Source organism: Ursus americanus, chromosome 35 (assembly GCF_024610735.1).
Source record: "Ursus americanus isolate L20-20 chromosome 35, mUrsAme1.1.p, whole genome shotgun sequence".
NCBI lineage: Eukaryota > Metazoa > Chordata > Mammalia > Carnivora > Ursidae > Ursus > Ursus americanus.
In genome coordinates, this window is record NC_142161.1 from 8,773,333 (window position 1) to 8,789,087 (window position 15,755).

The 15,755-nt window shown below is 35.3% G+C and overlaps 1 long non-coding RNA gene across 7 annotated transcripts in view; it reads left to right on the plus strand.

Annotated features, from left to right (window-relative positions):
• LOC123795723 (uncharacterized) overlaps positions 1 to 15,755 on the plus strand; it is an 870,146-nt gene that overhangs the window by 786,263 nt on the left and 68,128 nt on the right. The gene's annotated exons all lie outside the window — the stretch shown is intronic.

Here is a 15,755-nt window from a genome sequence, read left to right on the forward strand (position 1 = left end):
GTTACCACTGGCTAAATATGGGAGCTGGAGAAGCAAAATTACCAGTGATGATATTATAATTTATAGAGTAAAATTAGAATCCACAAAACCATAGAAATATTAACTAATCAAGAGTGGTACAGAGAAAGATTTTCTGTTAGGAAAATCTTTAAAAATGGAGAAAGAATAATATAACTAGAGAATAACCATTTTAAAACATTATCATATTAAGAATCATCAATGGATACAATTAATGAGTAAAATTTGGAACAGTAAGAGAATATTATATAGTCTCAAAGCATCTCCCCAACAGATATTCATTAATGACAAAGAGTAAAAATAGTGGTGTTACATGACAGGTATTAGCTTAGTCAAATTATCAAATATAACTCTATGGTGATGAGACTACTGACAGCAAGGGCTTTCAGATATGATGTCATGTAAAGAACTCAGCATCACTTCGGCATCCTTGCCAAAAAAGCATAAGTTGGATCTAATCATGGGGAAACATGAGGCAAACCTAAACTGTGAACAGTTCTATAAAATAAATACTTAGTCTGTATTCTTCAAGTAGGTCAATGTTATGAAATACAAAGAAAGACTGAGGAAATGATTCAGAATAAAGGAGACCAAAGAGAAATGACAATGTACTGTAACACACTCTCTTATATTTTCTTTCATTGTAAAAGACATCGGTACAGTTGGCAAAATCTCAATGAGGTCTTTATGTTGGATAATACTACAATATCAGTTAATTTTCTGATTTTGACTATTTTGATTACATAGAATTCTTCAATTTTAGAACTACATACTGAATAGGAATAAAAGGATGTTTTGTCTGCAACTCACTCTGACATCTCAGAAAAAGACAAACATACATTTGTATTGAAGAGATAAGAAAAAATAAAGCACATACATAAAATGAAAAACGAAAACTATCTGGGAACTCTGTGCTATTGCAATTTTTCTGGAAGGCTAAAATTATATCAAAATTAAAAAGTAAATTTCTCTTAAGTTATAATAAATACTTCTCTAATAGTAAATAATTGAATAGGTTTTGTTAAGTTTAGTAAAAACAATGTATTATGTATACTTAATAGCAAGTAGAGTTCTCCAAGCATTGTGGAGATAGAAATTCGTTAATTGACACACACTGCAGTTGTGATAGAAACTCCTGTATCACATACCCAGTAAGAGAACAGACATAAATATTTTGTCAAACTTATAAGTTGCAGATACTTTAGTGGGGGGAAGTGAAAACCAAAGCACTGTAACCTGAACTTTATATATTAAGCCGGTTAATATATCAGCTTTATATGTTAAACTTTATGTACTAAACTTTATATATTCCATTTGACATGAAATTGATATAGAAGAAAATACAAATAAAAATAAATGTAGTTATACCTTTTTCAGTAATTTCAAGCAAATATTTTCCAAATCAGTAAAAATGATAAATGATGATATATTTGTACATTGACAGAATCTGTTAAAATTTAGTAATTTTTTAAATCAGGTATTTGCCAATTATATATGTACATTTCTTCAAACATGAGAATTTTTTACAATGATTTTATAAAAGATCTCTTAAATAGAGCAGAAGCAAATACGTGCAAACCAGTATATGCAAATGTAAATGTAACTGGATATACTCTTGCTTAATTTATTGAAGATGTGTTTAGGAACATAATGACCAAGTTGTATAAAAACATGGACATGTGCTTGCCTTTAACAGCTATAAACAATCCAGATTCAAACAACAGAGTTAACAAGCTAGGCTCTGTGACAATGATGAATGTGTGTGTGTGTGTATGTGTGTTGCGGCACATCTTTTTTTTTTTTAAATTTTTTATTCTGTTAGTCACCATACAGTACATCCTTAGTTTTTGATGTAGTGTTCCATGATTTATTGTTTGTGTATAACACCCAGTGCTCCATGCAATACGTGCCCTCCTTAATACTCATCACCAGCCTATCCCAATCCCCCAACCGCCTCCCCTCTGAAGCCCTTAGTTTGTTTCCCAGAGTCCATAGTCTCTCGTGGTTCATTCTCCCTTCTGTTTACCCCCCCCTTCATTCTTCCCTTCTTTCTCCTACCGATCCCCCTACTTCTTATGTTCCATAAATGAGTGAAACCATATAATTGTCTTTCTGTGCTTGACTTATTTCACTTAGCATAATCTCCTCCAGTCCCATCCATGTTGCTGCAAATGTTGGGTAATCGTTCTTTCTGTTGGCTGAGTAATATTCCATTGCTTATACGGACCACATCTTCTTTATTCATTCATCTGCTGAAGGGCATCTCGGCTCCTTCCACAATTTAGCTATTGTGGACAATGCTGCTATGAACATTGGGGTGCACATGGCCCTTCTCTTAACTACGTCTGTATCTTTGGGGTAAATACCCAGTAGTGCAATTGCTGGGTCATAGGGTGGCTCTATTTTTAACTTTTTAAGGGACCTCCACACTGTTTTCCAAAGTGGCTGTACCAACTTGCATTCCTGCCAACAGTGTAAGAGGGTTCCCCTTTCTCTACATCCTCTCCAACATTTGTTGTTCCCTGCCTTGTCCATTTTTGCCATTCTAATTGGCATAAGGTGGTATCTCAATGTGGTTTTGATTTGAATTTCCCTGATGGCTAATGATGTTGAACATTTTTTCATGTGTCTGTTAGCAATTGTATGTCTTCACTGGAAAAGTGTCTGTTCATATCTTCTGCCCATTTTTTTATTTGATTATTTGTTTCTCATGTATTGAGTTTGAGAAGTTCTTTATAGATCTTGGATACCAGCCTTTTATCTGTAGTTTCATTTGCAAGTATCTTCTCCCATTTTGTGGGTTGCCTCTTTGTTTTGATGACTGTTTCCCTTACTGGCAGCACATCTTATTTTTGTGTTATGACACATCTTGAAATTTTCATGTAATCTATTTAAAATTAGTAAGTCTGATCATGGATATGGTTCTTGTAATATATATCTTGTTACTTAAATCTAAGGTGGTGACATTTTGCAAAGACATTTTACTTGAGGTATTAACTACATCATTCAGTGGGAACTGCTTTATGTTAAAATTACTACATCTTGGGTGCACCTGGGTGGCACAGTATACTGAGTGTCCAACTCTTGGTTTTGGCTCAGGTCATGATCTCAGGTTAATGAGAAGGAGCCACATGGGCTCCGTGCTGAGCATGGAGTCTGCTTGGGATTCTCTCTCTCCCATTCCTCCTCCCCCCACTCACTCTGAAATAAATAAATAAAATCTTTTAAAAAATTATTATATCTGGGTGATAGTAACTACTGAACACAGTTCAAATTTGTGCTTGATAAATTAGATTTACCAACTGTTTAAGATATATAGATTAAATGGTTTAATGTGTGATGCACAGAGATGTTTGGAGCTGACTAAAAGTTTTTAAAACTTGCTGAGTGACACTGCAACTTATATAATTATGTCCAGAATGTTTACATATGTACGATTTAATTTGGTAGTTATCAGTGATAAGATTCAGTTTTTAAAATCTCATTTGCCTACATGACAGATAGTTTTTGAATTGTGACATAGTTGTCCGGAAGTGAAAAAAAGGTACAACAGACAGACAAAAATAGTTGAATTGAGACTATTTCTTAATATATACTTCAAGGTAGTATATTAATAGTGTATAATTACTTATGAAAATAATATTATACCATTCTATTTATATTTGCAATTAAAAATGCATGACAATGTTCAGGGGGTGGGAAGCTGGAACAATTTTGCTAACAGCCAAATAAGGTAGCGTCTTTGATTCACAGTAATCCGATACGGTCCAGTGTTTGTGTCTGTGGCAGATGCACAAATATACACTGGATCACACATAAAAGCGTGCACTTCTTATTTTAGCTAATAATAATGTAGGTTTTCTTCAGTTTTTTAAAAATCAAAGTACAGTTGACATACAGTATTAATTTCAGGTGAACAACAGTGATTTATTAATTATATTAGAAAATGCTTACCGTGATAAATGTAGTTACCATCTGTCACAATTAAAAACTTATTAAATAATATTGATTATATTCCCTATCCTATACTTTTTATCCCTGACTTATTTATTGTATAAATGGAAGTTTGTACCTCTTAATCGCCTATACCTATTTCACATATACCTCCCTTTCCCCCCCCCCCAGCAACTACCAGTTTGCTCTCAGTATTTATAGGGCTTATTCTGCTTTGTGTTTGTTTAGATTCCACATGTAAGTGTGAAATCCTAGGGTATTTGTCTCTTTCTGACTTCACTCAACGTAATACCCTCTAGGTGTATCCATGTTGTCACAAATGGCAAGAATTTATTTTTTTTATGACTGAACAATATAACTTTATATATACTGCTTCTTTATTCATCTATGAATGGATACTTGGATCACTTCCATATCTTGACTACTCTAAATAATGCAGCAAGAAACATAGGGACGCATATATCTTTTCAAATTAGTGTTTTTGTTTTCTTTGGGTAAATACCCAGAAGTGGAATAACTGGGTCATATGGTATTTCTGTTAAGTTTTTGAGTAGCCTCCATACATCTTCCTAGTGGCTGCACCAACTTACATTTCTACCAACAGGGCACAAAATTCCCCATTTTCTCCCCATCCTTGCCAGCTCTTATTTTTTGGTATTTTTGACTTAGCCATTCTGATTGGTATAATAGGATAATACATTATGGTTTTGACTTGCATTTCCCTGAAGTTTAGTGATGTTGACCATTTTTTCATGTGTGCTGGCTGCATGTCTTCTTGGCAAAAATGTCTACTCAGGTCTTCTACACATTTTTAATTACTTGGGTTTTGTTGCTGTCTACCTTGATGGATTTTTTAATATATTTGGGATATTAATACTAGGTTGCCTTTTTGTTTTGCCGATAGTTTCCTTTGCTGTGCAAAAGCTTTTTAGTGTGATGTAGCCAATTGTTTATTTCTGCTTTTGTTTCCCTTACCTAAGGAGACATATCCAGAAAAGTACTGCAAAATCTGATGCTCAAGAGATAACTGCCTGTGTTTTCTTTTAGGAGTTTTATGGTTTCAGGTTTTAAATTTAGGTATTGAATCCATTTTGAATTTATTTTTTTGCGTAAAGTGTAAGAAAGGGGTCCGGGGTCATTCATTCTTTTTTTATTGAAAAAAAAACTGTTTCCGATTACACATTTTTGTCTCCTTTGTGGTAGAGTAATTGAACACATTAAGTGTGGGTTTGTTTCACTGATCTCTAGGTCTGTTTTTGCACCAATACCATACTGTTTCAGTTACTTAACCTCTGAACTATAGTTTAATACCTAGGATTGTGATACATGCAGTCTTATTATTCTTTCTCAAAACTGCTTTGGCTGTTCAAGGTCTTTAGTGGTCCCATACAAATTTTCAGATTATTTGTTCTAGTTCTGTGAAAAATAATATTGGTATTTTGATAGGAATTGCATTGACTCTAAAGATTGCTTTGGGTAGTATGGACATTTTAATGATATTCTTCTGATGCATGAGCATGGATTTCCATTTAATTGTGCCATTCTCGATTTCTTTAACCAATGTCTTCTACTTTTCAGAATACAGGCCTGTCACCTCCTTGGTTAAATTTATTCCCAGGTATTTTATTATCTTTATGCAATTCCAAATGAAATTGTTTTCTTAATTTCTTTTTCTGCTACTTCATTATATAGAAATTGGTTTCATTGCTATACACTAATATCGATTACATAACCTACAAAGTTTGTGTATTCATTCTAATGGTTTTTTGGTGGAATCTCTAGTATATTCTGTAAACAGTATCATGTCATCTGCAAATAGGGATAGTTTTATTTCTTTCTTACAAATTTTGATCCTATTTATTTTTTCGTCTTTGATTGCTGCAGTTAGGATTTTCAGTACTATCTGTTGAATAAAACTGGTGAGGGTAGGCAAACTTGTCTTTTTCCTGATGTTAGAGGAAAAGGGTTCAGCTTTTCATCACAGAATATGATGTTAGCTGTGAATATGTCATATATGGCCTTCATTCGGTTGAGGTATGTTTTCTCTAAACCCACTTTGTTGAGGGCTTTTTATCATCAGTAGATGTTGAATTTTGTCAAATGGTTTTTCTGCATCTCCTGAGATGATCGCATGATTTTTAGCCTTCATTTGGTTAATGTTGTGTAATTTGCGTATATTGAACCATCACTGCATCTCTGGAATAAATTCCAACTGATCGTGGATGAATGATCCTTTTAATGTGTTGTTGAATTCAGTTTGCTCCTATTTTGTTAAGGATTTTTGGATCTATGTACATCAGAGATATTAGCCTGTAATTCTTTTCTCTTTCTTTTTCCCCTCCCTTCCTTCCTCCCTATTTCTTTTCCTTCATTTTTTTGGTAGTGTCTTTGGTGTTGGTATCAGGGTAATTCTGGCCTCATAGAATGAATTTGGAAGAATTCCTTCCTGTTCTATTTTTTTTGGAATAGTTTGAAAAGAATATTAACTCTAATCTAGTGTTTGATAGAATTCACCTGAAAAGCCACATCTAGCCCTGCACTTTAGTTTGGAGGTTTTCAATTACTGATTCAATTTTGTCACTCCTAATTGGGTGTTCAGATTTTCTGTTTCTTCTTGGTTGAGTCTTGGGAGAGTGTATGTTTCTAGGAATTTGTCCATTTCTTCTAGGTTGCATAATTTGTTGGCATATATTTTTTTGTTGTACTCATAATGGTTTCTATTTCTGTGGTGTTGACTACACTTCTCTTATTACAGTCCTTATTGATGAGTCTGGATAAAGGTGTATAAATTTTATCTTTTCAAAGAACCAGCTTAGTTTCATTGATCTTTTATTTATTTATTTATTTGAGGAAGAGAGAGCACAAGCAGGGGAGGGGCAGAGGGAAAGGGAAGGGCAGGCTCCTGGCTGAGCAGGGAGCTTGATGTGGGGCTCAATCCCAGGACCCCAGGATCATGACCTGAGCTGAAGGCAGATGCTTAAGAGACTGAGCCACTGGGGTGCCCCTCATTGATCTTTTCTGTTGTTTTTAGTCTCTATTTCTGTTCTAATCTTTATTATGTTCTTCCTTCTATTAACTTTGAGCTTTGGTGGTATTTTTCTAGTTCTTTTAGGTGTAAGGTACAATTGTTCACTTGAGATTCCTCTTGTTTCTTGAGGTAGGCCCAGAATACTATAAACTTCCCTTTTAGAACTGCTTTTGCTGTGTCTCAAAGACTTTGGAACTGCTGTGTTTTCATTGTTATAGATCTGCATATATTTTTTTTTATTTCTTGGTTGACCCATAGGCTATTCGGTAGCAGGTTTAGCCTCCATGTGTTTGTTTCCCATCACGACCCGCCCAGTTGTTTCTTATAATTGATTTCTAGTTTCATGCTGTTGTGGTTGGAAAAGATGCTTGATATGATTTATGATTTCAATCTTCAATTTAGTGAAACATGTGTTGTGGCCTATTACTTGAACTATTCTGGAGAATGTTCAATGTCACTTGAAGAGAGTGTGTATTGTGCTGTTTTGGGATGGAATGTTCTGTATATATCTGTGAAGTCTCTCTGGTCTGATGTGTCATTCCAAACCTTTGCTTCCTTGTTGATTTTCTGTCTAGATCCAACCATTGAGGTAAATGGGGTATTAAAGTCCCCTACTATAATTGTGTTGTCAATTTCTCCCTTTATGTCTGTTAAGGTGCTCCTATGTCGGGTGCACAGATATTTACAATTGTTATATCCTATTGTTGGATCAATCCCTCATTATGTAATGCCTTTCTTTGTCTTGTTACTGTCTTGGTTTTAACTTTTTCACTTGCAGTTCAGGCTATGTCTCTCTTCATCCCTTTACTTTCAGTCCATACATGTCATTAGGTTTCATGTGAGTCTCTAGCTGGGCTTGAGTTTTTCGTTAGAGAATTTAGTTCTTTTACATTTAAAGTAAATACTGTTAGATATGTACTTACTGCAGTTTTGTTCATTATTTTATGGGTGTTCTAGAGTTGTTGCTCTGCCTCCTTGTGATATCTTTCTTTAATGTTATTCTTCAATACAAAAATCTATAGGGAGAGGAATCTAAGTTTTTGGTTAGCATGAGGTTTATATGTAGCATCCTAAGTATACAGCAGTCTCTATTAAAGTGCAAACAGATTCTAAAAGAACATTTTATTTCTTTATATAGTACCATATTTTAAATCTTTTTATCTTGTGTATCCTTTGACTAATATTTGTAGATAAAATTGATTTTACTACCTTTGTCTTTTAACCTTCAAACTAGCTTTATAAGTGATTGGTATACTAGCTTTTCTCTATATTTGCTTTTGCCAGTGAAATTTTTTCCTGTCATAATTTTCTCATTTCTAGGGAGGGCTTTTCTGCTTAAAGAAACCCCTTTAACATGTCTTATAAGGCCAGTTTAGTGTTAAAGAGTTTCCTAGAAAAAAGTTAAAGAAGTTCATCATCTCTCATTTGAGTGATTATTTTGCTAGGTACAGTGCTCTTGGTTGTATTTTTTTTTTCTTTTCAGCATTTTGTGCAGGCCAGAAAAGAGTGGCATAATATTTTCAATATTTCTGCTAAAAAAAACCAGCTGATCGCTTTAAGGGAAACCCCATATACATAACTGTTTGATTTTTTTCTTGCTGTTTTTAAGATTCTCTCTTTAATGTTTGCGATTTTCATTATTATGTGTTTTTTGTGGACCTACTTGGGTTCAGCTTGTTTGGTATTCTCTGTGCTTCGTGAATCTGGATGTCTGTTTCCTTCCACAGACTGCGAAAGTTTTCAGCTATTATCTCTTCAAAAAAAGTCTCCTGCTCCGTTCTCTCTCTTCTCCTTCTGGGACCCTTATAATGCAAGGGTTAATACACTTGATGTTGTCCCAGAGTTTGTGATCCCCAATTTCTTATTCTTTTTTTGATGTAATGGAAGGAACGCATCTCCTCCAGGTTGCTGATCCATTCTTGTGCATCCTCTAATCTGTTGTTGATTCCCTCTAATGTAGCTTTTTCATTTATACCTCACCTCTGATTTGTTCCTTTTTATGTTTTTCTCCTCCTCTGGTTGATGTTATGAGTTCATCCACTCTTCTCTCAACCCAGCGAGCACCTTTATGTCCATTACTTCAAACACTTTACCAAGTAGGTTGCTTATTTCCAAATTTAGGTCCTCTGAAATAACCAGCTGCCCTCTCATTTTGTCTTTCTGTTCGCTTCTCTGAGTTAGGCAAAATAGCTACTGCTCCCAGTCTTGAAGGGGTAGTCTTGTGTAAAAGAATCTCCCCTGTGTAGAAATATATGCCTAGCAGCTTAGCCTGGCTGGCTGGAGCTGAAGCAGGCATGGGCTGTGGTATCTCAAGGTGTTTTGTGCCTGGTCTACCTTGGTGAGACCGTGGGAGCTGGTGTGGGCTAGGCACCTGTGGCTCAGTAAGGTGGCAGGCCAGCTACACTAACAAACAGTCTGCACCATCGGGGGGAGAGGGAACATAAATGAAAGTACTCACTAGCACCTCCATCCCTGGAGAGAGCTTCAACAGTTTCCCCATGCTTGGTGGACACTCCAGGTTTAATAAATGGATTTTGTTCCCATATAGTCTAATTTCCTTTTAAGCTGCTGTGTTTTTGTTTGGTCTGCACATGAACCCCTCAGTGAGATCATTCCCTACTGAGAATGGGAGTTCCCATGTTTCTCTCTCTCCTGCCATTCCTCTCACCTTCGTTGTGCAAAAACTGTTTGATCACCTTCAGCATTTCTGAAAGAATTTCCAAACATAGATTCAGTGTGTCTGAGAGCGGAGGTGAGTTGAGGGTCTTCCTATCTTGGACCCTAAGCCAAGTTTTGCTCCTAGAAATCATTGTGATCCTTTGTCTCTGCATTAGGTATTCAGCTACTGGCAACTTTTTTGAGTGCCCTTTCTCATTCTTCTTCTTGTGATAGTTTAAAAATAACAAAGAGAAGAGAAATCTTTACCAGGAAAGTTGTATATATTGCTAAATTAATATCGATAGCGTGAAAGCAGGGTTATAATTGGGTTATGCTGCAATGCAGTGTGTTAATAAATTAATTATACATTTGTCAAGCAAAAAATGTCAGACAAAGACTCTATTCAAAGCTATTGCAATGAAGAAGGGAGTGAAGAGGCAATCTAAACTCAACTCCATTGGTAGGAGGGGTTTTAAAGTCAGAGGTTTGCTAGTAGGGAAGTATTGGAGACATTAGGGAAGAAGTTGATCAATGGATAATGTCAAGCTCATTGAGTTAGTTCCAAATTAGGAAATACATTTCTTTGTGATTAGTCCATCTGCATTTGCTAATTTTGCCCCATTAAGTTAGACTCCTATACTTCCAACAGGCTTATAAAAACATGTACTCAGATCTCAAATGGCCAGAGAAAGTATTTAGAACTTTTTGTAAAGAAAATACCCTAAAAGCAAAGGATTCCCAGATCCAGCATCAGAAAGAAGCCTGTATCAAGTTTAGTGAAACATTAAGGTTGGTCAACATGATAAACCTGAATGAGTGATTATGAAAAACGTTTATGCATAAAATTACTTAAGAAAAATCACTGTCCTAAGATCCTATCCCTGTTTGCAAGTATCCAGGTTTATAAACAGCTAGTTTTAATGACAAAACTAAACAAATAAATAGTACTTCTTGAAATAGGACCTGTTTCAGCATGACAAATGCAAAACTAAATTTGAATTTTTTAGTATAAGGAAAATGTTTTTTAATCCCAAATCAAAGGAATTATTAAATAATTAGTCAATTTGAAATAAAATCTTAATATTCATGGGTATGTTATGCTATATGCAGAAACAGCACAAAACAATTATTTAGTAACTCTAAAAAACAAAGAATGATTTTTCACTCATCTTACATGTCCATTTTCATCCTCACCCCTGGATTCAGGTTAATGGATCCACCTGGGACACTGTAGGAGAGACTAGGAAAATTGTTTACTGTATCTTTAAGCATCTGCCTTAATAATGCTTTCACTCATGTTTCATTGATTGAAGCCATCCATAATATTTAACTTCAAAGGGTGAGGTCTGCCTGGAAAGCAGAGCGAGTAAAGTATTTGGTATAAAGCATTAGTGCCTATCACAGTCCACTCACTCATCACTAAATATTTTCATTATGCTATATAACAAACATATGGAAAGACAGAACATCTACTCACTTTTAAGTTATGTGTGATGATGGGATTTTGATTTGGTCAAAGGTAAGGAGAGAATATATACAATTTCCTCAAGGAAACAATATCCCTATCCTCTTCCCCCTACTTCAGAATGAAGTCACAACTTGACTTTCTAAGACAACAGCCTTTAGAAGCTGGGTATGCAACATAAATATACCTATTTTTTAAATAATACTATGGCTAAATCCAGGCCATTCAGACTAGCACAACTGCTTATAATATAGCCCTGTAAAAATACAGAAATATTTATTTACTTACCAGTGTTCTGGCAGTTGACTATTCTTTCAACAAATCTGTATTCTATAATCTTCCAAATTTATTACTTTTGCTTATTCTTTGTTCATCTGTTTGGCTACTTGGCAAGCAGCCCACAGAGAAGACAATAAATTTTGTGCACAATGCTATTTCCATGAAGTTTCTCTCAAAGTATGCTAAGATTTTTATAATATTTGGTTTCACCAAAAATCTCCTCTGGGACTTAATTTTTCCAGGCAACTAGGTGAGTAAGCTAACCAGACAAGAGCTAGAACAGAGTGGACTCCCATTTCTCACTGGTCTTCTGAGTAACAGTCTTCTGGCTGTGAGTTGGCATGAGCTAAAGGCTTTTCTCTGGTGAAAGTTTCTCCCTAGTTGTTCAAGAGACTGAAATACTTCAATAAAAATTATACAATGTACTTAAATATAATGGTAGATTCAGTAGTTTGAACCCAACTTCCTACTAAAAATTACTAGAAAACTACATATGTTTGAAGGAAAATGAGAGGTACAAATTCATTGACTAATTGGGGACTAAGATCTAGAAGAGAATGTAAGTCTGAAGAGAGAAGCCTAGTTTTTGATTCAGCTCTTGGCAGTTGATCGTTGTGAAAGTACCCCTTAGTAGAGACTGAGAAACTGAACAGAATTTCCATCTAGCTCATGGTGATAATAGAGCAAAAAGGCCCTACAAATTCTCCACTCTAGAAGAAAATGTAAAGTAAAAGACTCCTACGTAAAGGCTCCATTTTGGGTGTAAAGGTAAAGAAGGAAATCTGCAAAATACCCACACATTTTGGGTTGGAACCCTAGAAGGATTGTAGCATAAGAGAAAAACAGAAGAAGATACAGACAAGCCCTTACAGGAAAAGCAGCCTAACTCTGAATCAAGTAATTTTTTTTATCAGATTAAGGTAATCTAAAACAGCAAGTTTCTGAAGCTAATGCAACGCAAAAGTCAAATGATTATTTGGGGAAGAAACTAACATGATCAGAGAATCGAGTTCTCTTTTTTTCATATGCAATTTTAGTTGTTGAATCAAAAATTTGGTATTTTTTTTTAAAGATTTTATCTTTTAGAGAGAGAGCAAGGAAGGGGCAAGGCAGAGAGAGGGGGAGAAGCAGTCTCCCCGCTAAGCAGGAAGCCCAATGTAGGGCTCAATCCCAGGACCCTGAGATCATGACCTGAGCACAGGCAGACCCCCAACATGCCCCCAAAATTTGGTAATTTTTAACAGAAAAGAATACATGACACAAAGAGAAGCATCAACTAATAGAGATACACAGGAAATCTAAATATAATAGAAACTGGCTATTAGAAACTAGGTCTGTTAGAAATGGATCTGCATGTATTGTATATATTGCATATGTAAATATCATACTGCATTTTCTAGATATGCTTTGGATTTATAAGAGGTTAACTTAGAGGGGCCCAACATGCTGGTATAGGAACATCTTGAATTTACCTCCACCCAAAGACACACTAAATCTACAGCTACATATTGTTCATTTGCCTCCAAAAAAAGATCTGAAAATTAGATGAATTGCTCTCCACAACAAAGAATAAAAGGACCACATGGAGATAGGAAGGACAACTGACTGAGCCATCCAGGCACCCCTGCATGTATCTTTTTCAATTAGTGTTTTCATTTTCCTTGGGTAAATACCTAGTAGTGGAATTACTGGATCATATGGTAATTCTATTTTTAATTTTTGTTTAAATTCAATTAGCCAACATATAGTACATCACTAGTTTCAGATATACTGTTCAATAAGTCATCAGTTGCATATCAAACCCAGTGCTCATCACATGCCCTTTTTGATGCCCATCACCCCTCCAGCAACCCTCAGTTTGTTTCCTATAGTTAAGAGTCTGTCATGGTTTTTCTCCCTTTATGATGACTTCTGGTACAGCCACTGTGGAAAACAGTATGGAGGTTCCTAAAGAAGTTAAAAATGAGATACCCTATGACCCAGCAATTGTACTACTAGGTATTTTTAATTGTTTTGAGGAATCTCCATACTGTTTTCCACAGTGGTTGCACCACTTTAAGTTCCCAGCAACATTGCGTGAAGGTTCCTTTATCTTCACATTGTTGACAACGCTTGTTTCTCGTGATTTTGATAAAAGCTATTCTGATAGCTATATCTCATTATGGTTTGGATTTGCATTTCCCTGATCAGTAGTGATCTGGAGCACTTTTCATGTGTCTCTTGGCAATCTGTATGCTGCCTTTGGAAAAGTGTCTAAGGTCCCCTGACCATTTTATAATCAGATTATTTGTGGGGGCTTTTTGGTGAAGTTTCTTATATCCCATAAGGCATTAATATCCAAAGATATTTGCAAATATCTTCTCCCATTCAGTAGGCTTCCTTTTTGTTTTCCTGATGGTTTATTTTGCTGTGGTCCCAATAGTTTAATTTTGCTTTTATTTCCCTTGCTGAGGATATATAACTAGAAAAATATTTCTATGCCTATGTTTTCTTCTAGAAATTTCATAGTTTCAGAACTCACATTTAGATCTTGACTCCATTATTTTTGGGTATGATGTAAGAAAGTAGTCTAGTTTCATTCTTTTGCATATAGCTGTCCAATTTTCCTAATGCTATTTCCTAAAGAGACTTTTTCCCAAATATTCTTGCCTCCTTTGTCAAAGATGAACTGACCACAGAGTGTGGGTTTATTTCTGGATTCTGTTCCATTGATCTGTGTGTCTGTTTTTGTGCCAGTACCACACCACTTTGATTACTACACCTTTGTAGTATCTCTGAAATCTGGGATTGTGATACCTTCAGCTTTGTTCTTCTTTTCAAGATTGCTTTCGCTATTTGGGGTCTTTTATAGTTCCATACAAACTTTAGGATTTTTGTTTTAGCTCTGTGAAAATGTTGGCATTGTGATAGAAATTGTATTGGGTTTGTGGACTTCATTGGGTAGTATGGACATTTTAACAATATTGCTTCTTCCAGTCCCAGAGTATGGTTTATCTTTCCATTGGTTTGTGTTATCTTCAATTTACTTTATCAGTATCACATAGTTTTTGGAGTACAGATTTTTGCCTCCTTTGTTTAGGTCTTTTTTTTTTTTTTTTGATGCAATAAGAAATGGGATTGTTCTCTTAATCTCTCTACTACTTAATAAATAGAAATCTGTTGCATTTCTATATATTAATTTTGTGTCCTGTGACATTACTGCATTCATAAATTAGTTCTAATTGTGCCTTGGTGGAGTCTTTATCTGCAAATAGTGACAGTTTTACTTTCTAATTTGGATGCATTTTATATCTTATCCAATTGCTGTGCCAAGGAGTTCCAGTACTATGTTGATTAAAGTCATGAAAGTAGTCCTCCTTGTCCTGTTTCTGATCTTAGGGGAGAAGCTCTCAGTTTTTCACACATGGACTTTATTATGTTGACATATATTCCCTTTAAACCTACTTCTCCTATTGAGGGTTTTTATCATGAATGGAGGTTGTATTTTGTCAAATGATATTTCTACCTTTATTGAGATGATCTTATCATTTTTATCCTTCCTCTGGTTGATGTGATGTTCCACACTGATTGATGTGCAAATATTGAGCCAACCTTGCAACCATGGATTAAATCCCCCTTGATTGTAGTCTATTATTTTTTTAATGTACCGTTGAATTCAGTTTTGCTACTATTTTGTTGAGGATTTTTGCATCTAAGATCATCAAAGATACTGGACTGTAGTTTTCATAGTTTAGTATCAGGATAATATAGGCCTCATAGAATGAATTTGGAAGTTTTCTTCTATTTTTTGGAATAATTTGAGAAGAGTAGGTATTAACTCTTCATTAAAATGATTGGAAGACAGGAAACCACCAAAATCCTAGAGGAGAACACAGGCAGCAACCTTTTTGGCCTCAGCCATAGCAACTTCTTATTAGACAGATCTCCAGAAGCAAGGGGGAAAAAAAACAAAAATGAACTATTGGGGCTTCATAAAGATAAAATCTTCTGCACAGTCAAGGAAACAATCAACCAACAAAACTAAAAGGCAACCTACAGAATTGGAAAAGATATTTGCAAATGACATATCTGATAAGGGTGAGTAGCCAAAATCTATAAAGAACTTCTCAAACTCAATGCCCCCAAGACAATCAAGTTAATAAATGGGCAGAAGACATGAATAGACAGACATTTTTCTGAAGAAGACAAACAGATGGCTAAATGAAAAGATACTTATCATCACTGGTCACCAGGGAAATACACATCAAAACTACAATGAGATACCACCTCACACCTGTCAGAATGGCTAAAGTTAACAACACAGGGAAGAACAGAAGTTGGCAAGGATGTGGAAAAGGGGAACTCTCTTACACT